Here is a 21883-nt window from a genome sequence, read left to right as displayed (position 1 = left end):
TTCTTCCCCACACCCTTTCCTAAGCCTGGGTACTGGTCTGCCACCTGCCTTGGGCAAAAGAGCTGCCAGAAGCGAGGCACTCAGAGCTGTCTTACAATTTTGCTTTTGAGTGTGTGCAAACATGGTCACAACAGTATTTTATAATGGACAATCAGATAGCAAAGAATTTTTGGCACACTGAACTATACACTGTCAGAACAAGCTTCAGGACGCTGGGTGCGCATTGGGTAGGAAAATGATTAGCTGAGAAGTGACCTCTGATGAAGTGTATCAAGACCATGGATCTAAACCTCCCTGAATCTTTGCCTGTGAACTGTTGTGCGTGGGCTGGTTCTGGTGCCTCATTTCTCCTGACTATAACTGACAAATTCACTGATCTTCAAAGCAGGAGACACTGCTGTGACTGACAAGTTTGACCTCTTCTACTCTGCCCACCACAGAGTTTCACCATAAAAAACATGCCCAGGAGGTAATTCTGTAATTGCTATTTGTGGTTATCCATGCAAGGCAGATCTGGTGTGTCATTTCTTGCACAAAGTTTCATCTGGGATGGGAACAATTTGGCGCTTTGGTACATTTAACTCATCAAACATGCATTTATCTTTGATTTCCCAAAGACTGCCTGTAAATTTTTCCCCTGGGAAGGAAAGACATACCTGTGATACCAAGTGCCTGACACATCCTTAGCAGGGATCAGCTGGAGCTCACCACAGTCTTGCATTCACACATTTCCCTCTGTTGGGAAAAAAAAAAAAAAAAAAAAAAAAAAAGTGGAGAAAGCAGGGTTATTGGATTCCAGGGCAAAAATGAGAGCACATGATTTTGAGACTCTACAAGACTTTCTTATCAAGACAAACCTATAGCAACTTTGGCTTGTGAATTACATTGCAGTGTAATCAAGGAGGCTGAAATAGTGGGGATTTTGGAAGATGACCCTGTATGCACCTTGATGAATCAAATCTGCCCCATGCCTTGTGGTTCCTCAGAAGGGAAGCCCAGGAGTCTGAGCTCAAAGATTCCCCTGTGACTGGGGAACAGAGAGCAGGACCAAGTCACACACTGCCTCTGCTCTGCAGTTTGGACACAACTCTTCCTGTAATTTCCAGCTCATTCATTTATTACTTACCATGATTGATTTCTGTGGTTATTTTTTCAGTGATGCATCAATAACTGAATATAATCCAGCTATTTGTCTGCTCTATAGGCTAATACATAGGAAAAGTCTTTACTGTTATGAAAGCTTAACAAGCATAGAGCATTGTTTATTAAAGTGGGGAGAAAATTAATGTCAGATTGGATGTGGAATTTGTTGGGGGAAAAAAAACCTGAGCTCTCCATTTATGAAAACTGAAATCCTAAAATTGGTATTACTCATTTCGTCTGAATAACGAAGCAGTAATGACCATGGCACAGGCTACTGCAGGCAATTAATGATCAGCTCTCAGGGTTGATGGCCTGTGAGGAAGTTAAGGGATATTAACCTCTGCTGGCTATCAGTCATTCAGATATTGCCAACTGCTGACTCTGTTGCAGATTCCTTCCATTTTTAAAATATAGACCTTAAAATTTACACTAAAACATCCACATTGTAATGACTGTAACTGAAAGAGACATCTCTGCAAAAATGGCAAAAAATAAGGTCAGTGCTGTGATTGGCCAAAGACCTCTTGAGGATGTCTTGGCTTCTGTTTGAGTCTGGATGGCCAATTAAAAAAGGTGAGAAGGCACCTCCACATTCTTCCAGTTCTCCTGGATTCAAGGGCATCCCCTCTCTGGGAACTGATTATTCACATCCACCAGCAATATGTGTCCTAAGAAGAAACAAGGAGGGGGATAGTGTGTGTTTTCCTTTACTTGTGCATGAGTTTCAGCCCTCTGGGAAGGGAAGAAAGAAATATTAGAAGAATGGAAGATACTTTGGAAGTTTTTATATATGTGTGCATATATATATATATACACACACACACATACACAAAAATGAAAGAATGTATCTGATACCAAAAAACAAAGTGTTTAAATATTTTTTTTGTAAAGAGGCCTTACAAAGTATATTTATTTTGGCCTTTCTTTGAATGAGAAATAATAAACAGAAAACACCTGATCTTCCTGTCATTCAATATTTTGCAGCCTGCTTTATGATGCAGTTAAATAGTTTTGCCCCAGTACCATTTCAAACTGCAAGCCCAGATTTTAGACACAACTTTTTAGCATAAACAAACATAAAAGGCCACGAATCCCCCAGATCTTCAACAATGAGTCTGAAATAGGTAAAGGGTAAACAGTGAGAAGAAGGAACCATAATAATTATTGGTTTTATTTCAATGACAGAATTTATTAATTTTACTTTTTGTTCTTGTTTGTCCTGTGGTAAGGAGGGATATTGGTGTTGTTTTATAATGAAGTTATATTAGATAGGATCCACCAAGTCACATGTATTGCTGGTGTAATTTTGCTTCAGACAAAACCAGGCTAATTCACATGAGATTACTTTATTGCTGATCTCACTGGAACTCTTAAAGGGAAAAAAAACACTCTTAAACAGAATCAGGAAAATTGTTGGGAAATGCACCTAAACAACATTTACCACTTCTATGGAAGATGGAATTCTTATATGCTGAAGAATTTGTTTATTCTGTTATATATTACTATATCCTCAGGCCTAGAATATAATTGCTTTTTCCTTGTAAAGAAGTGAAAAACTGATGCTATTTGACTTAGCATATTTTCAGAACAGTGATGACAAATTGAAAACACACCTTTTGCTGTAGCCTGTGTTTTAAAACTGCATCCAGATTTCACTCAATTTACAGCTGGCCTATTCAGCTGTAAATTCATTGTCTACTGACAGATTCTTCTGTAATACTGCCTTACTGCCTGGCTTCTCTTTTTTTTTCCTTTGATTTATGTTTTTCATTGTCATCAGAAAAGAAAAGCAGAAAAAAAAGAAAAGAAAAAAGCAAAGCAAAGCAAAGCAAAGCAAAGCAAAGCAAAGAAAAGAAAAGAAAAGAAAAGAAAAGAAAAGAAAAGAAAAGAAAAGAAAAGAAAAGAAAAGAAAAGAAAAGAAAAGAAAAGAAAAGAAAAGAAAAGAAAGAAAAAGAACCCTGTTTGTAGAAGTCCAATCCAGAACAAGCTCTACTCTTTACCCCTAGACATTACTAAGTTGTTTGCAAACAGAAAATGAGCAGCTGGTTATAAACTGGCAGGTTGATCTGCCAGTGCCATGGCAAGACCAGCCTGAGCTTTGCACTCAAAACAACCTGTGCTACATTTTCTCTTTGCTGAGAGTCTGATCTTTTGATCTGTGTGTCCAGAGAAGCTGCCCAGGTTATAATTTCTTACAAGTGTCATGTCTAATACATGAGATTTGGGTATGTTAGGGACTAAAGGAACTGGCTGTGAAGCTTCCAAAGAAAACAGCTGGAAGGAGGAGGACATGGAAGGTCTGACCTTCCCAGCCCTATGAAGCTGGCTGCCCTCTGTCCCTCTCTGGTTTAATTAAGACTGGCCAAATATGCTTGCCTCAGCTGAAATCTCTCTTGGTCCTTCATGCTGTGATGAATGCAATAAAAACTCTCAAGCTACTTTGCATCCTCGATAAAAGCAGAAGACAAAACAAAACAACAACAACAAAACAGCTTAGTTTTAATGGGTAATAATTTTGCAGATGGTTGAGTTTCCCTAGCAATCAGATTTATTGTCTTAGGGGTTTTGTACTACTTGTATTTTCATAGTCTCTAGTTTGATAGCCTAAGTGTTCCAAGCAGCTTCTCCTGATCATGCTACACACATTGGTTACCTTCAGGTCTACAAACCAGTTCCTGAGAAGAAATAACCCAATCCTTCATTCTTTATTTTCTTATTTTTCTTTTTATGGTGAGGTTAAAACACTCAAAGGATTAATATCTTTTCCGTATTTATTGCTACAAGGAATAAATTAACTTCATATTAATTTAGAAAAAGTTGCAGTAGATGCCATGTACACAAGAGGGCAGATCTGCTTCTCCTTTCACCATCGGCAGTCCCTTGTTGTACCTGGTTCCTCAGTGACTTCTGCTTTCAGCGGGGTATCTGGGGCCGGATGTCACGGGATCAGCATGGCTGCAAGGCAGGCTTTCAGTCTGAACAGACAACACCATCCGGGGATGCCCTAAAGGCCTTTTATACTGCCAGAGCAATGCCTGTGGGGGTAACAAATACACATTACAAATGTTACTTTATAAGATTGTCACTGTGGTCACTAAACCCGACTTTTTGGCTTGCAATTGATTTTTAAACCCAAAGGGGCAGAGTTCTCACCTGGCTCTCCTACCCTGTCCATCACACTCTTTACTCCATTTTCCCCAGTACAATGTTGGAAGCTCAGGTACGGCTTCCACCCCTCTGTGCTGGCTGACTATGATGATTTCATTTAAAAGCCTTTTGACAGGGAGGAAATATCCCTGACCTGAAGGCAGGCTGGGGGCTGTGTGGCTCCATCATGTTGCATGACATGGATCAGAACCCCCAGCATGGGTGGCTTGCTGTCCTCTCTGCTCTGCTACCTTGGAATATCCCTTGATGCTGGCAAGATTGATTGTGGATTAACCCCCTGAATTTAACCCCCCTGAGAGGAAAGGACAGTGTGTGAACCCAGAGTGTTTGCTATTCCCTGCCCAGGCTTGCTCTAGGTATCAAAATGGGGAGCAGCCACCCCAGGAGGCCCAGGGCGTAGGTCTCACTCACAGAGAAGTTTTCAAACCCCACAGAGGACAAGCGACTTCCCTAAATTCCCATAATTAATCCATGGCCAGCACTCTGCTTCCCAGGAGAGCTGACTGCTGCCTGTTAATTCCCTGGGGGCAGACTGCACCCCTTCCTTTGGCTCACAAACCACTGCTGGCTTCTCTGGTCACCACACAGCCAGAGAAGTCCAGGCAACTTCTTCAAAACTCTCCTGAGGAATGTAAGGAACACAGCCCAGGTGAAGGAATTATGCTCTTCTTCCATAAAGTTTTGATAACTTAATGAAACAAAAAAGCATTGTTTTATACAATGACATGAAGACACACACTGTGTGCATCAAGTGGTCTAAACCCAAAAGGAACTTAGAAATCCTAAAGAGCACCAAAAGACTTAATTTTTAAGTCTTAAGAAAAGAAAAGACACTTTCTTTCAAACATTTTTCTTTCAGCATCTAGAATCTTTTGGGGAGGGCAGAAAAGAATACAGTGTTTACCTTCCAAATGCCCTTGGAGGAAGGTGGAAGCAAGCGAGTGAACTAGCAAACCCAGGCTTTTTTAAAGAGCAAAGGTCAGGAAAGCTCATCTTTAAACAGGGAAACAAGGAGGGGAAAAAAGAGAACTGGCCACAGTTTATCTGGAAGCTTTCCTCTTGTGCTTTATGATATCTCCTGACATTGTCACATCCCTTGTATTTTATGTATGGGACAGAATATTGTTGTCACCAGTGTCACTTGGTAACCATCCAGCTAAAGGCCACCTGTTGGAGAACATCTTGGAGCTGAATGTCAGCTCTGAAAAAAACAGGGATATAGCTAAAGCCACTCGTGTCAGACAGAATTAGAGGCTTACTGGGACATTGCTGGAGGAGACCGGAACTTTCCAAGATGTTGGGTGGCTGATGATAAAATATATTTACTTTTCCATTTTAACAATCTACAAATTTTCACTTGTGGAAGGGCTGTTGCAGAATATCTCACATCAATCACAATTAGAGAAGTGCTAATCATGTTCAGGAGTTGTTAATCATGCATTAAATTAAATGAGTGACACATGCTCTTGTACAGTGTGCTCACCAAATGGCAAGCCCATCTCAGACCCTCTTGCATTCTCTCTTTGATTTGCATGTTTAGTCTACAAATATATAATAACTTATGCTTTAATTAGATTATTGTAAGGCATAAAATAAGTACCATACTTATCATCTATTAGTCATCTTGTTCCTTTTAAGAGACCTCTGCACAATCAAGACATTAATGGGGCGTACTTTAACAATATATTCCACAGTGCTGTTGCAAAATTGTTCTAAGAAATCTCACCCATTCAACAGGAAAGGAAAAAGGGGGACTGACTGTGTGAATGTGACCCTTAAAGAAGCCAGCAACAGGAGGCAATTCATCATTTATGTTAAACTTGGGTTTGCAGTACCTAGCTAGGTCAGTACAGGGAAGATCCATCAACAGATAAAGAAGTTGCATATCCAGAGGTTTTTTTAGACTACCTTAAAAATATCTCTTTTGCAATCAAGACAGCTCTGGTCAAAGTGTCACTTGTTAATATTGAAGGTGGGAACATATATATATATGTGAGAGCATATATCCCTGTGCATATATAGAGAGGTGAACATAGGGAATGTAGAGACAAGAAATACAAATGAGAATATATGCAGTGTAGACAAACAAGACAAACAAGTACACTGGGTGGCTGCTGGAAGAGTACCTAGGGCTATTTACCTGTCCTTATCTCTCCTCAGCATTTGCTTATGTGTGCAGCTAGTGCTGTGCTAGCTGCCTCTATGATCAATGGTATAGCCTATCTTCTACCTGAGTCACAGACCGTTAGAGGAATTTTAATTCTACCAGGAGCAAAATATTGGCTGTGATATCAGCCAATTGCTACAGAGATGGCAAACTGTTTAAGATGTTAATTTATTGAGAATTTCTATTAATGCTAGCAAAAAAAGCAAGATGGACTATTTTGACACTAATTTTGTAGAGGTCTTAAAGCCCCAAGCAAATCCCAAAAGTGTGAGAACATGCTGATTCTGTGCCAGCAGCAAACTTGCTCTGGCTATTAAGCTTGATATTAGTCATTAGCAAATTCAAAATAATGAAAGACCTTGAAAATTAAAAAAGAAACAAAGGTAGAGAATTAAATTAATATTGATCAACATGGCCTTATGGAAAATCAATCTGTTTATAAAGAAAGTCTGATTACCTTTTTTAATGAAATTACACGTTTGTGACATAAAGGAGCTTGACAGCATACAAAGTACTCTTAGATTCTCCTTAACAATATCCTACCTGACACATGGGCTAGTGCTGTGAATATAACACACTAAATGCCCTACACTGTCTGTATGACAGACACCAAAAATTGTTTGCCCATGGGTATCATAAATGGTCATTTCTAGTCAAGTCCTACAGACATTTGTATTAGAATTTGACTCTGTTTATCACTTCAAATTGAGAAGCATACATAAGATTATTTCTAACTAATCATAATCATAATCATAATAATCATAATAATATATTCAGGTGTAGATTAGAAAGCAGGACATAATGGTGAGGGAAGGATGGTGATACTGAGTGACCTCGATCACTCAAGGAAGATGGGGTCTGACATCTACCTCCAGCCTAGGGCATCCATGAGCACTTGTGGATGTATCCTCCCTCACCAAGGTGAGGTGTCACAGCCAAAACATGCTTTGATGCTGGTGCCAAGTGGTGATCAGACCTGGAAGAGCCACAGCTGGAAAAGAGCCAGCCCATCCTCTCAGACTGGGGAGCTGTATCCTCAGAAACATCAGCCCCTAACAGCAGCCTGAGAGGTGACGGCACAGAAGGAGCACCACAGTCACCCAGGGCATGTGGGATCCTGGATATAAAATCAGAGGAGTTGTGAGATAAATTTAGCTCTGTTGTCAACCCAGATACCAGCACATAATTCTGGTGTGCCCCTTTTTAAAGGGACTTGAAAGGCTACTGAGACTGCAGCAAAGAGCTGCCAGAATGAATTAAAGGTTGGAAAAACTGCCGTGTGCTCTGATACAGGAAGAATCTGTTAATTCTTCAAAAACAAACTGGAGGGGTGTTGAGTGCCTGGGTGTAATTTCCTGTGAGGGGCAGGAGGGAATGCTTTAATACCTGGAAGTTAAATCCAAGTGCATTCAAACCAGAAACAGGAATAGACGTTTCTGGCTGTGAGATTGTTCATTGCTGGAATAAGTTACAAAAGTAAATGCTGCATTTTCCATCATTAGCTGCCTCCGAGCTGGGGCAAGTATTTTAGTGAGAACACTTTCTTTTTTCCTTTCCTTTCTTTTTCCTTTTCTCCTTTCTCCTGCCCTGCCCTCCTCACATCAGGATGGAGTGGAAGATCTGGTCCTACAAAGATTGAGCAACTCATGGCCACGCAGTCAATATCACTGCAGTATCTCCTGCTGAGTCTCTGAGACTGATGGCTAATTTAAAAAATGGACTGCATTTCTTCCTGAGTGGTGACTGCTACAGCAGCTGGAACAAGGCTGCTCACACGAGTGTTTTAGACCTGAGCACGGATGTGAGAGACAGGTGCTGCCTGGAAGAGCACCAGGAATGTGTTTAGATATCCTGGATAGCAGTTTCCAGTGCGTAACAGAGGCACATCCCCATCCAGCCTCCCACTCTTACCTGTTTACTTTAGTGCTGCTGGAAGCTAAACACCCTCCTGCTTTTCTTTAGTTGCCACGTAACAGGCCCATCTATTGTCACAATCCAGCCTTGTACTAGACCAGAACATCTCCTTGGCTGTTGTTCCCTCCCCTCTATTAAATGTTAAGTTTCAAGTGACTGAGTAGACACTTTCAGGAAAAGGCAGACTTGCTTAAATACACCAAGCTCTCTGAGTACTTTTACCTATAAGTTGCAAATGTCACTCAACCCGAAGTGATTATTTTGTGTTTGCACAGTAGATTTCATGCACACCAGGGTGCATTTCAGACTTGTTGTGTTTAACTGCTAATAGGATTTGCAGCTATGTTTGTGAATTCCAGCTACCTCATTTATTTCACTGAGCTTCAAGTTTATACACTGTGAAGGACTAGAATGAAATATTAACACCATACAGCTAAACAGAGAAAGTTTTTACATTGTCCTGGACTACATTTTTCTCCATTTTCCGTTGGAAAAATGACAAAGGCACGAGGCTAAAAAAAAAAACCAAACCCTTTAGCAATATATGGGCTTTTGAAAACATTTTCTTTACTTCCAAAATACCCCAGCTCTCATATAATTTATGTGGAGTATGCAATAGATTTAGAGAAGACCTTAAAATGACCCATTAATCCAAATTCAATTGGAAACTGGAATAGCTGCAGCTAATCTGTTGTCACAACAGCAGTACACAACAGTCATAGGAACAGACTGAGAAGATAATGCTGCTAGAATGTACATGTTGTCCCAGAGGATCTTCAGCCAGCTACAAACGCTTTCACAGTTTTTAAAGAAATATTACAAAGATAAAAATTACACTTGAACTATTTTCTGTACCTACTTTATGTGAACCAAACCATTGCTTTTTTTTAGCATTTAAATAATAATTTCCTGCTGTATTCCTCCCCTGTTATTTTATTCCCTTAAGTGCATTTATATTTTTAGCATATCCCTTCATTCCCACATATCAGCACATCGCCTACGCGTTAGGATTTGTAGCACAGAGTTTGTTTAAACCAGGAAAGGTCTGAACCCTAATTGGATCAGTTCTAAAGCAGAAAACAGGGATAAAGCTCTTATGAATTAGAAGTCTGTAGGCCTTTACCAAAGCTAATGAAGAAATATTTCTTTCTGTACTACAATAAGTTTTTTTTCATCCCTTGAATATTTGTTTGGCTCCAGAAGTATCTTCAGGTGGGAGACTACTGGAGCTTCCCCTTATGCAAAAACTGGGGGAGGAAAGTTGGGAAGCAGTCCCTCAAGCTGTCCAGAACATATACAGAGCCATGTCTTTGTCCTTTCCTGGAGGATCTGTACAGCCTGCATGCCATATTTTTGGGAGCACATGCAGTGGTGGCAGGAAACATGATCTGTAGTGGCCAAGAGGAGCACGTCTCTGTGCAGGTGACGCATGACCCGCTGAGCAATGAGCGGTGCTTGGACCAAGACAGTCTGACTGACAGACATGAAATGATGGCAGCCCACAAATTATCTCTGGATGTTGGGTATGCCAGCTGGGAAAAGTGAATCTGTCTCAATACATGGATAATCCTGTGCCTGCACCAACTGCCAGATAGTCTGTTGCTGATACTTTTCCAAAGGAATTTTTCTTAGACTTGGGCCACCTTCATCTCACTGCTCCAGGTGGGGAATATGCCTGAATGCCCTACAAACCTTCATGAGCTCCTTGCTCTCATGCTGAAGGCCTCATGTGTCTTCCTCTTTACAACTTGTGTGACCTTCTTACTGAGGCAGGGATTTCCCTGGTGCCTGAGAAAGCCCACCATGAAAAGTGCAGGGCAGCACACGAACCACCACTGTGATGGGCATGCAAACTTTGCAGCCTTTACCAGGACTTTTAATGGTCATTTTCAGTGTGAGAGGATCCACTTCCCACCACATTATTTACTTGGATACAAAAGGCTAGTCTTTCTAGTCTGGTCACATGAATGCTTCTGTATTTGTTTGCTGTGTTTTTTTCTTGTTATTCATGATTTATTTAGAACCAACCCCATTCAAAGTCATAACAAAGACAGTATGTTCACTAACTCAAATTATGGGCCATTCTCCAGGGCAATAACCCAAGACTACAAAAATTCATACAATGCCTTCAAATAAGAGAAGGAAAAAACAGCAACCTCATTATCTGGCAAGCAAGATCTATGATTTTGTTGAGACTTGCTTAAAAGAAACATTATCAGATTTTGTTTTGTCTTCTTACTAAGGAATCTGTGCACAAGCATAAATAATTCAAGCGTTCAGGATTTAAGATATGACAGAGTAAAAATGTCTCTCACTGTACTCTCCATTTTCCCTTGTTCCTCCAAACAATCCTCCTGTGCTGGGGTGCCTAATGATCCACGAAATGTTGTCCTATTGATTTCATGAAGTGACTTTCTATCCCATGAAGAGATGGCTCATGTCAGAATTATGAACTGCAGAAGAGCAAGGAAGGAAAACTGCTCAGGAAACTCTCTCAGTAGAGATGAGAGACATCTGGATGCTCACAGCTCTTGAAAGCAATAAACTTCAAAAAAGAGGCCAAGGGACAGTGGCCACACTGAAAAAATAAAGATGTTTTTCCTGGAGATGTGCTGGCTGAATTGGAATTGACCTCTCTGCAGGCCCAGGGGGATGATGCTCTGTGTTGACTGTCCAGCAGGAGCTTGGGTATGGCCTTCTGATTATTGAAATGAGCTGTAAGATGAGGGGGAGATAAGGGAGATGTGCCTTTTGGAATGCTATAAATGTTATAAATATCTAATCCCAATCAGGTTTCTTCCAATACACTTATGTTTTTTCCTTCTCACCATCTGTAGTCAGGAATACATAAAATTGCAACTCACGGGGGTATTTCCTGCTAAATTGTCATTCTTGCTGCTACTCCTACAGTGCAACATTTCTAAACTTAACTAACTGCAGCATCTTACTTTTTTTTTTTTTTTAATATTGTTTAGATATATTATACTGCGGTTTTTTAAGATCGATGTAATAATCGTTTGTAGTAATTTATGGATACTGGAAGAATACTATGGGAGAGGATTGCAGTTCTTGTACTCACATGTTTATATCTCTTTTCATACACCTTAGGAGGCAGATTATGTCATTGCAGTTTCCTCCCCCAAAAGAAAGCTCTTTTCTAAATAATGGCAAGGATGGACAGACCCTGATTATAAGTATTTGTGGAACATTCTTCTCTAAAGCAGCTGTAGTTTTACATCAGTAACATGTAAGCCTTATTCCACATTTCCCAGGTGGATATCCTGATGTAGTGGTGTGTGTGGATCAAACAGGTTTTATTTCACAATGAGCAGCCATGGTATGGCAGGAACTTTTATGACCTCCACTCGGTTTAAAATCTTCAATCAGCTACCATTCCTTAAATGAAATTACTGTCTAAAATTCAGTCCTACAGACCACCTGACAATCTCAAATGTATTATTGACTTATTGCTTTAGTTCTGGATTTCATGTTGACCTTTGAGTGTATTCCCTCTACTTTGTTAATTAAGGTATTAAAATGGGTATCAGTAATAGATAAGCAGAATGCCCTAATAGTACTTTTTGCTCCGCATCAGAAGACTTGGACATTCTCATCTAATTAGGTGAGGTGGTGCAGATGACTGACTGCTATGTAAACTTTGAGGAAGAAACAAGAAGGAAAAGATAAATCAGTAAAACTAGAACAACAAAAAAAGAATTCAGTTGCCATGCTTTGTAACCTGAAATAAAACCTGTTAAAAGCAGGAGAAGATTAATCATATGATCCAGTAGTATAGTGAAAACATCTCTATACAGAATTTTTTCCTGATATAACATTTAAGTTACTTGTGTAGATGAAGGAAAAATTTCTGTCTCCTCCTTTATGAATTTAAAGAGAAAAGGCCAAGAGCCATTTCCTCATTCTGTCCCATGACACAGCAAAGCTCTGTAGAATGATCAAAGTTTAACCATATATTGGAGTCCATGTGACCTTTTATTTTTTTTATTTTAAAAGGCTGTCAAAACCAGAGGTGACCTTTATGCTATTATCTAAAAGGTCAATGAGTAAGGGTCAAGCCATCCTTTTTCTGAAGTCAAACAGGCTGGGAATGGCACTGGTGGAAGAGAACTGCCCTTCTCCCTGGCCATGGAAGAGACTTGGGATCTGTTGATGACTGAAGAGTTCTTGACCAACACTGCCCATTCTTCTGCCTCACCCATCTCTACCTGCACTGGACCTGCTGAGCCTTCCTTACTCGAGGACCACAAACAACCATATCAGATGAAGTACTACTCTTCTTCTTATCTCTCTTTCTCTCAACAATTGAATGGCATTCCTGTCCCTGTCTGTACTTGTCTTAACCTTTGCCAGAGACAGGGAAGTCTCCCATTTCATTTTCTCTTCTGCCTGAAGACTTCCCTCCTTTCTCTCCTCACCTCTCTCCTGCACACTGTCAGAGGGATGACAGCCTTTGGTGTGGCTGGGGCTCTCTGGGGTACCCAGCAGGGAGACACCCCCAGACAATACAACAGGTCAGCCACAGCACAGGTGTGAACGTGGCAGAGGTGTGATCTGACCTACCCACACTCCTCTTTTTCCTCTGGACACCAGCATGCTGTCTTTTCAGATGCAACATCTAAGTGACAACACTAAAAAGGTTGTGGACATAAACCAGAGAATTACTGAGCAAATGAAGGCTGAGAAAATCCAAGGATGAAATGGAAACGTGGGCAAGAAAAATACAGAGCTGAGAAGCCAGCAGAAAAAGTAGAAGTAAAATCCCATATCTTTACTTAGATTTGTGAAAATATTCTACTTTTATATCCGTGAAAGTGACTCAGGACTCCCTCAGAGCTGAATTTGAGGATGATGAGGCAAAATCTGGCAGACAGCCTTCCCATGCTGTTCATGGTCTTGCTCAGCACTATTTCTCTCCTCCCACACAAGAGTTTCTTTAACACATGAGATGATTCTGGGGAAAGTTTTGAAATGCCATCATAAAGGCATAAATAGGAACTTAGCTTTCAAGTGCTTTTCCTATTTAAAGTGAAAGAGAGGAGCCTGATAGGAAAGGTTTTTAGGCTTCTGGATGCCACAAAACTCTGGAAGAGGGAAAGCATCCTGTTGGGCACACTGTTGCAGATGTCCTTCTGTCCAGTCACACTGTGTGTGTATCACCCAACAACCTTTGAAGACTCTGATAATTTCAATATACATTGTTAGAAGGGTTAAATACAGCTCTTCTTTTTTTTTTTTTTTTATTTTTTCCTCCACAAGAGTCATGCAAATAAGCAATTAACTAGAGCAACAAAACCCTAGAGGGATGTAGGGTTGAGGTTATCTCCTCATTAGACATCAGAGAATTGACACCAAACAAAGGAGAAGGTTTGGGTTGAGCTTAGGTATTGTTTGATAATGCTGAATCTAACACAAATTCATAAACAACTACTTTTCAACTTTTTATTTGCATAGAACAGTAGGACCCTGCTCTTGTATTTAATTGCTAAAAAGTCTCTGCTTCTAATAGTGTCTGGTGTACATGTTGCACCTAAACTGGCAATTTTTCAAATTTATCATCTTATAGACAGAAATCTCAATACACCTCTATTTTAGTTTGTCTGTATTTTAAATTCTCATTGTGGTCTGAAAGATATTAAGAATTTTTTCAAACAAATTTAAAAAATTCTTTATTTTTAAAAGATATTCTTTAAAAAAATTCTTGAAATTCTTTATTTTTTAAATTTGCTATTTTTCAGCTCGAAATCTGCTACCTCAGCTTCAAGAAAGAAATGTTTTGGTTTCTCTGAAGTTCTAGTCTCTGTCAGGGTTCTCAGGTACTATGGCAATACAGAAACATAATTATGCATTGAGTGCCAAATTACACAGGTGCAAAATTTGTTTGTACCAGCTGAGAGAAAACAAATGCTTCCTCCTCACTTTGCAAGCAAAATCTGATTGTATAAAAAAAAACCAAAAAAACAAACAAACAAAAAAAAAAAAAAAACAGAAACATCTATGTTATTTTTTTTCAATTTTTAAAAATCTCTCCACCAAGAACCAAGGTACTTTAGAAATGTCTCTGCAATGACTGTTGAGATCTGTTTATCAGCTCTCTCACGTCCACATCCGTCCACATCCTTTCTACACACAGCAGGCTTGCTGGGCAAGTGATGCCTGTGACCTTGCAATTCTGCTGCTGCAGAGTTGTGTTCCCTGGGGAAGCAGTGGAACACGGTAGGAATCAAGCTGATGCAGGAGAACCACTGAACCACAGCTTTCATAAGGTCCTAGGGTCAAGGTCTCAATTAATTAAATTTATTTTCTCAATAAATTAAATATTCATCTTGGAACACAAACACTTATTTGGGAAAATGAATGTTACATTGGTTTTCACCAAAAACAGTTTTGAAGGAAGATTCTGGACAATTGTTGTGGTTTAGGAATGGTACTCTCCAGTTTAGTGTTCCCACTGAGACTCTCCAAACCACACTGCTGCTTGCTTGGTAACCTCCTCCTTATCCCTCTCCCCCTTTCCCTGAGAGGTGCTGGAGAGGAAAATTGGAAGCACAAAAATAACGATCATTGGTTAAGGTAAGAACAATTTACTGGAAACAGCAATGAGATAAGAAAACAATGCTGATGACAGAGGGTAGAAGAAAACAGACATTATTGCTCACCACAGTAGACAAAACCCAGCTGCCCCCTCCTCCATGCCATCCCCACTGCCCCTCTGGCTCAGAGCCAGTGCTACCCCTCTGCTCCTTCTGCCATGCTGGCTTCACCAGAAGGAAACCCTTCTCCCTGGAAGACAAAGTTTCTTCTTCCCACACCTGGCAATGGTGAGGTGGCATAGAGCAACCTCCAGCTACTGGCCATGGCCCATTCCAGTTACTGCAAAAATTGAACCTGTCTTGATGGAGTCAGGAGACTAATTTAAACAAAAGCAGAGTATTGGTCTCTACAAAAGTAGAGTTTTTGGTGAAACAAGAGTCTACACAGCCACAAGATCTAAAATTGAGACAATTACTGCATGCTGCTCCCAGGTCTTAGTTGTAGTAGAGGATTACTCTGATACTTTGAGCAGAAATACCTAGAAAGAGAAAAAGGCCACAACATGTTGCACATGATGGCCATTTATAATTTTGTTCAATGATTTGATCTTTTACATCAAGCCTCACAGTCTGAAAACAGAAGGCTGAGTAAGAATCCCAGATTTAATTTTTTAAAAAGACATCTTCATGTGATAGATAAAGCCAACCTGTAAGGTTAACAGCTAATCTTTCCCATCCCACACATATACAACCTCTCCTTAACACCACAAGCCCGAGTATCAGGAGGCCATTAACACAAGCCAGAGGCACTGCTTTTAATCTCATGTTTGTTGAAATCTGCCTCATTGTTTGTCTTTTTCTTAACACTTGGCACTGGCAATGATTAACACTGCCAACATTTTCCTTGCCAGAAAAGAAGGTTTTTTTTTTTTGTTTTTTTCCAGTGATGCCTGGAGATACCTCCCACTCTGAGGTTGCCTTTCCTCCCTTGTCTATGGAGAGAGCAGCTAAGCAGGACAGAAATCTCATGCCCCTTTTAAGAGAGGTGTTTTCAAGATGGAAGGAAGGAAAAGCGGAAGTTTATAAATTTCTTGTGGATCTAGGGCAGTGATAAAAGAATCTCTTTTTCACTGCTGAAACATTACTCAGAATCTGCTGATAGCATCTCTCTGTCCCTGTTCAGACAGAACACTGTACCACCGCGGATTACCCCAAGAAATGCTGCTTGGCAAAAAGCTGTGGTCAGTTGCTTGGCTGACCTACAGTCTAATCTACATTGGTTCAGAAAGTGAGCGCTACCAGGACAAGTCCAGTTGTGTTTTCTCAACAGTCTGTACCTGTGGGGTAAGACACCTCACACTGATGCAGTGACCTGGGTTAAGTTTAGCTTTGCATGGGGAACATCTCTACCTGCTTCTCCTCCATTTTTGCTCTTCTTGTGATTTGGGGAGACCAGGAGAGGCATTTCTAGCTGGTCATTTGAGGTTGAATGTTTGCCAGCTCCTGTTCATCTCGTGAACACCACAGAAGCACCAGATCAGATTTGATAATCTGGCCTATTAATTTTTTGTTATTTTACCAGGGATAGAAGAGCACCTTCTTCACTTGTCAGCAGCTAATAGGTCATAAGTTGGCTGGTTTACCAAACATGAAAACAATTTGCTGATAGCAGGGACTAGACCCTAAAAGGAGAGAACACACACTTGGCTGGTAGCCACCTCACCAGCCCAACAAAGGAGAGATATGGGGTATCTGTAGCTCCTTTTAAGCTGTCCCAGGCGTGAACTTGTTTCTGATTTTTAGGCTGTCTGTCTGCTAAGACTTTCTTGTGTATTGATAACAACTGCTCAGTGAGCCAATACTTTTAAAGAGCTGCCATCATTCACCCACACTGCCCTGCCTGAAAAACAGACATGAGGTTTTGGTAGCTCACTCCTTACCTCACTGCATCAGTGGGATCCTGCCACCAAAGACAAAGGGTGAATGATGAAAGCCAAGTAATTTTGTTGTCAACTGTCAGGCTTCAACTGTCTTAAATATGCTGCAAAGGCTTAGATTTATTCAATTTCAAATGATTGCAGTGCCAGATGCAAAAATTCCTATGTGTCCCTGATGATGTATATTCTAATTGCATATTCTTCCTTCCCTTGTATTCAGCAGCTACAAAACTTGGGACAAAAGCCAGTAGTAGATGAAGAGAGTGTGAAAGATATAAAGAGGTATGGAGGAGGGGTGAGAAGGCTTAGGATGGACCAAAGGTCATTGCAACCCCTTCCTTGCTCACTGTCAGCCCTCCCCACTCTCCAGCCTCACGTTTCTGCAGCCATTCCCTTGGATTTCCCTGCCACCTTCCAAGAATCTTCCTCTACTAGGATGATGCTTAAGGTGAGAAGGTAACTTGTAAGGCACTGAAATGTGGCCCTCAGCTGTGATTCCCACTGGGAGCAGCCCTTGGACCTCACACTCTACAGAGCACTTTGGCAGAGGAACAGGGGTGGGGCTTGGTCCTCTGAAGTTCATGGAGTTATAACAGGCACACTTATTGTCCTTATTAAGACAATGGGCTGAGTGTGGCTATTGGTGGTATTGTATTTGTGTGAAGATACATCAGACCTGCTGTAAGAACCTGAAGGTTAGGGAGTTCATTCCACTGCCCACACCTTGTCTCGTGCCCTGTGTGGTGCCCTGGGCTCCTTCATGCAGCCACAGCAGCACAGGCCACCTTCAGCTCCTGTGCCCTCCCTCCTGCCCCACACAGGTGTCTCAGAGACCACAAGGTATATTCAGTAGCTGGAAACAGCTCCCTGTGAGCAACTGACTGGAGCCCTCAAGGGCTAAGAATAATAGAATTTCTTCTTCTAGGAATGAATAGGCTGCTCCAGAGGACAAGCAACCTAAGAGAGGTCAGGTGAATTACTCTCTGGAGGTTCATGTTCTACTTCTTCGGTCACACTCACAGGACTTAGAACTTTCTTGTATCTTGTATGAAGTGAGACAAACCCCAATTATGCTGCAGCAGTTGCAGGTTTCTTTAAGAACTTTCTTTTAGGATCAAGTCACAGAGCAAAGCTATTTACAAACCTCCATTTATTCTTTTTTCCCATACACACATTACCATTCTATTTTTGTGCTTATCTCTCACGTTACCTTTTCAAAGGCTGCCGAAATGACAGCTACTGCTGTGCCACGGCTCCTTGCCGGCACCCCACGTTTAGCCCCAGGTGGGTTTCCAGGAGCTGAAGAGGGAGCAGGCGTTGGTGTGCAGGCAAGCATATGCTTTATAGCAATGCTGAGATGCTGAGAAGCAGTAGCTGCAGTGTTGATCATATCAAGGCAGCGTTACCAGGAGACACCTCACAGCACGGCAAGCGCGCGCCGTTGGAGGCTCTTTGCCCTCTGGAAGGTGGTGGGTGTAACATTTTTCTGCTCTCTCTCACTCAGACATGAAGGATGAGCAGCTTAACAAGGTCACATTTGTTAGAGGCACGCATATTTCCATCTGCTCAGGCGGATAGCAAAGTGCCTGGCACAGAGCAAGGAGACACTCTAAAAAGGAATTGTTTCAGAGGGGAGTGTCTAGGCACAGCTAGGAAAACAGTGGTGGGTACATACCATGCGTTGAGACAGGCACACATACATTAGATCAAAGGTTCGCGTACTTACCAGGCAAAACAATAAATGCTACATTTTTTTTCAAAATCCTTCTAGCTGTATTGCTTTTCAGGGCACCACTAGCAAAGTCGCAGAGAAGATGCATAGCCTTGGCAGTAATGGACCCCCAAAGCTGAAAGTTCACTCCTTCACTTCTAAGGCAGAACCTGCCTGCAAAACGGTTCATGGCTACTGCTGAGACTTTGCTAGACTTGAGCAAGCACTGCTTCATCTGGTGAGCCTTAGCCAGGAGATCCACAAAGATATAAAGCTAGTTTAGGTGGCAGCTTAAATTCTTTTCATGGTGGATGAATATAGAAAAAAATCTATGAGGTGAAAGGCTGAGAAAAAACTCTGAACATAATTTTTGCTAAATTCCTTTGAGATGAAAGCTATAGTTTCATTTCTTTCACACCCAGGACTCAAGGATATCCAGAGCACGGATGTTTCAAAATCTAGTATCTTACAAATATGGTATCTTGAGTCTGCCAAGATAATAGAAATGAAGATGTCCTTTAGGTTCAATTTTATAAATATTTTCTTTCTATTTGCAAAGCATATTAAACAACTGACTGTAAACATATTAAACAACTGACTGTACATGCTGAAATAAGGCATGGGGGTTGCAAAGGAATAAAGAAGAGAGCAATTTCTAAAGAATAAAATTATTCTTTGCATTTTTGTCTTCAGACTTGTAGGAATATTTAGTAATTAGTAGGGAAAGGACATGAGAGTAGAGAATAAGACACAGAATTTTTCCTTTGTGGCATCACTAGGATGATTTTTATGATGACATACATCACCAATTAAAGCTTATCTTTGTATCCTCTTTTAGGTTCATTTAGGTTTAAGGCAATGGCATTATCCTCTGCTGACTTCTCAAAAATGTAGCCCTTATTTGAATACATACAATAATTTTTAACCTGCAACTATTTCCTTTCCATAGAAAGCTTCCTGCAAATTTTGCAATTTTGGAATTTTCCAAGAATTTCTGTATCAAAAATACAGACTAAGCTTACACTAACTGAGACTGCTGTCTAAATAGCAGACAACAGGGGATATTCCTGCTTTTTGGGCCAAGGTCCGTCTCTTCCCTATCTGACTCTGATGTTGATGTCTCAGTGAAGAAAACCACATAGCACAAAAAGAGATGCTTGATTTTAAGACTTTGGAATTATGGCCTGTGTTACCAGAAGGGAGCCAAAGCCCACTGACATAGCAGCAGAAAGCCAGGCTCTTGGCTGAGTTCTGACTAGGAATACACCTCCACGGCTGGGTGCAAGTAGATGGGTCATGTGGTTACCTGCTAAAACTCCCCAGCCACCCTCTCGCTCCTGGGATGGATGAACAGGAGCACACTAACTGAGGGCTGAGTGAGATCCAGGTAGATAAGCAAGTCCGTGTGGTGCTAGCACTGCCACCCACACATCCTCCTGAGCCTCTGCTTCCGTGGGCACACCTGTGTTTGGGAATGGATCAGAGGATGTGAGGATCAGAGTAGTAGGCAGCTGGGCTGGAAGGTTCTCATGGGGGTGTGCATGTGTCCAGCCTGTTCCCAGCAGGTTGCCACAGCCTAGGGACTGCTAGGAGCCATCATATGTGCTGCAGAAGGGGTGAGAAGCAGCAACTGCGAGGGAAGCCCCATATCAGCCAAAATATTAATTTGGCTTCAGAGCCAAGAAGATAGGCCAGCACCAACTTGAATAATGCACTGTATCATCTTATCAAGGGTTTTCCTGGAAATCCTTCTCAGGCTCCCAGACAGATTTAGTTGCTGTCATTGACAGTAGGCAGGTTGCTAAAAATTGAACATTACATCAAGTTTCAGCCTTTCCAAAAGCAGGATGACATTTCTAAAATTAAGAGTAAATACTGTGTGAAACATATAGCCAAAGAATTTAAGAGCTACTTAACTTGCCTTTGGCAAGTGCTAGGGTATGGATATACAGTGAGGGCACACCCTTAATACCTGGAAATGGTTCCTAAAGACAATGTTTATGTTTTACTTAGTTTAATTAATAGCTAATAACAGACACATGATGATGGATAACCACTACCTGCCTTAATCTAAGTCAGGCTTCACAGGGCTCCTCCTGGTGTGTTTGGCTCACTTGAAGAGGGCTATCAACAGCAATTCATCACCTCTGAAGCGGGGCTGATAGGCAGCAGAGAGTGTTCTCAGAAACTCAGCTCCTGAGGGATGGCAAAAGTTGGCTCTGCAGGAGCAGCCCCAAGCTCTGCAGCAGCAGTCAGGAGGCATTTCAGGAGCCACAGCCCCTGCTCTCCTGGTGAGGGGCTGCTGTAAGATACAGGGCTGTAGCACAGCAGAGCCTGTCTCCAGGATGAGCACGATGAAAAGGGACCACTTTACTCTCCTGTCTTCTGAATGGGCCTGCAGGCACTTTGGGAGAACCTTCACTGTTCTGGACTCATTCTTTTGCTTCACATTTAGCATCCAGAGGTCTTGACTTTTTGACTCTTTGTAGGGCTTCTAAGGACTCAACCACAAGAACCTAACTGTTCTTGTGGTCTTGACAGCCAGCTGTGCAGAAACCATGATGCCAAGCAGAATAATAATCTGGGTCCAAAATGGTGCACTTCCCTAAAATGAACTTGTCAGGATATGAAAAGGGATAGCAATCCACTGATACCAGAAGTCCTGAAAGGCACAAAGCTGCTTCACAGCTTAATGCAGCCCTCTCATTGTCGATGCATGAAAGCATGAGATATTGAAGGAAAAAATGAGGAGTACTGGAATTCATAAATTAGCTAACATAGAAATTTTTAAGGTGATAACCAATGTTCATTTATAGAGGTAGAGGCATCTCTCAATAATCAGATCATAACACTCCATAGTAACCTTGTGTTTGCATTTGTTTAAAAAATATCTCCTGTTATATGCCTCTGTTAAAATGATGAGGGAAAGAGGAAAGACTGCATTTTTTTTCTTTGGTATTCTTTATTGTCACAGTCTTCATGGTGAGTATTTTTGCATGTGAATTGTTGTCTCTGTATAAGTTTATTATTAATATTGTTGCTGTTTATTTTTCCTATCTCATTGCTGTTTCCAGTAAATTGTTCTTACCTCAGGCTGTTGTCTTCAACTTTTGTGCCTCCAATTCTCAATTCCATCCCACCACAGTGGGAAGCAGGAGGGGAAGTGGGACCTAGAGAGAGCATTTGTTTGAGAGAATCTTGGTGGGGGTACTGGTTTGGGAAGTACCATTCCCAAACCATGGCACTGAACAAGCACTCTCCCAAACTGTGCTCAAAATAGTACTACTCCCCA

The 21883-nt window shown here is 41.2% G+C and overlaps 1 long non-coding RNA gene across 1 annotated transcript; it reads right to left on the bottom strand.

Annotated features, from left to right (window-relative positions):
* Window positions 1–262: 262 nt before the first annotated feature.
* Window positions 263–18386, bottom strand: LOC134415238 (uncharacterized). The gene is made up of 3 exons (XR_010026974.1): window positions 18091–18386; window positions 4033–4178; window positions 263–735 (listed from the first exon to the last, which is right to left on the bottom strand). It is a non-coding gene; the product is annotated as an uncharacterized LOC134415238 (long non-coding RNA).
* Window positions 18387–21883: the final 3497 nt, after the last annotated feature.

The sequence above is a fragment of the Melospiza melodia genome, chromosome 2, assembly GCF_035770615.1.
Source record: "Melospiza melodia melodia isolate bMelMel2 chromosome 2, bMelMel2.pri, whole genome shotgun sequence".
Taxonomy (NCBI): Eukaryota; Metazoa; Chordata; class Aves; order Passeriformes; family Passerellidae; genus Melospiza; species Melospiza melodia.
The sequence above is the reverse complement of the archived record's forward strand: the minus strand, read 5'-3'. Positions and strand labels throughout refer to the sequence as shown.